Below are 3,041 nucleotides of genomic sequence, written 5' to 3' on the forward strand. Positions count from 1 at the left end.
AGCTTTTTAAACCTTTATTGATGAAATAAAGGTTATGGTTTGTTTTAAAAATGAATGCAGTCTTTGAAAAACATCTCATATAGAGGTCAAAACCTCGCAACGAAATCAATTAATATGGAACGTTTTTAATCAATAAGAACGGGACATTTCAGGTTCCATCAAATTCCAAAGGTTTGCAGGCAGTGAATTCTTTGTAGGAGCATCCTACACGATTTCTTACGCCGTTAGCTGCATTGCTAGATTCAGAGTTATTGTTGGTATGTAGCGCAGCCTGTACTGCGGCTATGTTTGCAGCAAGAAAGGTACGAAATTCCTCTTCACTCATATTCATGGTGTGTCGAGTAGTCGGTGCCATTTCCTTCAAAATAGCTAACTGAATCGAGTTAATCATACAGAATATTAAGAGTAGTCAATAGTATTTCGTAGCATAATATGAACTCATTTATAAAAGCTTTTTCTTCATATTAGCATTTTATGAGTTTAAATTCGGGTACTACCTACCCGTTAAGTTCATACTTAGTAGCTAATATACAATTCAACTACTACAATTCCATATGAAAATCTAATTATAATAATATATTACATATAAATATTCTTCAAACTTACAACATCGCTATGTTACATATAACATGAAATATAGTACACTTTGATATAGGACAGTTTTGAAGATAAATCTAGTTAATACGCAAGTTGTTCAGCAAAGGAAATAAAGACACGTAATTCATAAGTCCAGAAATAAGTCATGCATTCTGGTTTTACTAAGACGACTTCCCATCCTTGGTCTTGTGGAAAATAACCATTATGACCATTGGCTAGGCAGCATGTTGTAATGTCATCAAAAGGACGAGGGTTTCGTAATGTCCAACAGCCCCGTAATAATCTAAAAACCTTGTTTCTCACCCCAACTACTGAATCCGTCACTTGTGGGAAGGTTTTATTTAAAAATTGCAATCCAATGTTCTTTTTCTCACTTTGGTAAGAAGCGAACATCACTAACCCGTAAGCATAACATGCTTCTTTATGTTGCATGTTAGAAGCTCTTTCTAATTCACGAAATCCTATGTTGGGATATGTTGAGTCAAAATAGGTTCTTAACCCGTAGCGTAAAATTGCATTTGGGTTCCCCGCATTTAACGCTTTAAAGAAAACACGACGTAACTTACGGTCTCCCCAATGTGATATACCCCACCTATCAAAGGAAAGCCTTTTATAAACTAAGGCATTTTTGGAAAGTCTTTCAAATATTTGACAAGTTAATTTCGCCAAAACTAAATGTACTGATGAATTCTGACCGACTCTAGACAAGATTTCCTCAATCATATCCTCTGGTAGGTCTTCTAAAATATTCGGTTGTCTACCCTTAAAGTCCATTTTGTTTTTATACTGTAAAATAGACAAGGATTAGATTCGTAAAAGATAATTAACAAACAATACAAGCAATTTTTACATAGAATATAAAAGTACAAGCACACTACAATACATATAATACACAACATGATTACAACTTTCTAATCTGAATCACTGGTTTCTTCTTCTTCGGACTTGGTTCGTTTTCCTAATTTTCTAGGAATATATGGTGTTCCTCTAATACGAGACGTCATTTTCCATAATGGTTTAGAAAAACATGGTGGTTTAGAGGTTCCCGGGTCATTGTTACATTTTAGGAAATACGGATGTTGTCGATACATATAAAGTTCATCGGGGTTGGAATCGGTTTTCTCTATTTTTATACCTTTTCCCTTATTATTTTCTTTTTCTTTATTAAATTGGTTGAGGTAATTTCTATAACATCATCAAAATCCTCATCGGGATCCGATTCATCGGAAAATTGGTAATCTTCCCAATATTTTGCTTCCTCGGCAGAAACACCATTGACCATTATTAACTTTGGTCCGTTGGTTGAGGATTTTCTTTTATTTAATCGATTTACTATAGGTATCAATATTTCTTCCTCCGGAACCTCTTCTTTTTCTGGTTCCTCCTCTTTCGATTCATCCTCTTCTGGTTCCTCTTCTTCCGGTTCCTCCTCTTCCGGTTCCTCTTCGGGAATTTGTGAATCTTCCCAAAATATATTCGACTCTTCATTATTATTAGGTGAATCAATAGGATTTGTACTAGAGTTAGACATCTATCACACAATATCAAACACGTTAAGAGATTAATATATCACATAATATTTACATGTTAATAATATATAGTTTCCAACAAAAAAATGTTAAGCAATCATTTTTGAAGAAAAACACGGTCGAAGTCCAGACTCACTAATGCATCCTAACAAACTCGGTAAGACACACTAATGCAATTTTCTGGTTCTCTAAGACCAACGCTCGGATACCAACTGAAATGTCCCGTTCATATTGATTATAAACGTTCCATATTAATTGATTTCGTCGCGAGGTTTTGACCTCTATATGAGACGTTTTTCAAAGACTGCATTTATTTTTAAAATAACCATAACCTTTATTTTATCTATAAAGGTTTAAAAGCATTACGTAGATTATCAAATAATGATAATCTAAAATATACCGTTTACACAAGACCATTACATAATGGTTTACAATAAGAATATATTACATCAAAAATAAGTTTCTTGAATGCAGTTTTTACATAATATCATACAAGCATGGACTCCAAATCTTGTCCTTATTTTAGTATGCAACAGCGGAAGCTCTTAATAATCACCTGAGAATAAACATGCTTAAAACATCAACAAAAATGTTGGTGAGTTATAGGTTTAACCTATATATTATCAAATCATAATAATAGACCACAAGATTTCATATTTCAATATACATCCCATACATAGAGATAAAAATAATTCATATGGTGAACACCTGGTAATCGACATTAACAAGATGCATATAAGAATATCCCCTATCATTCCGGGAAATCCTTCGGATATGATAAAAACGAATTCGAAGTACTAAAGCATCCGGTACTTTGGATGGGGTTCGTTAGGCCCAATAGATCTATCTTTAGGATTCGCGTCAATTAGTAGATTGGTTTACTAATTCTTAGGCTACCAAGCAAAAGGGGCGTAT

The sequence above is a fragment of the Rutidosis leptorrhynchoides genome, chromosome 11, assembly GCF_046630445.1.
Source record: "Rutidosis leptorrhynchoides isolate AG116_Rl617_1_P2 chromosome 11, CSIRO_AGI_Rlap_v1, whole genome shotgun sequence".
Lineage (NCBI taxonomy): Eukaryota > Viridiplantae > Streptophyta > Magnoliopsida > Asterales > Asteraceae > Rutidosis > Rutidosis leptorrhynchoides.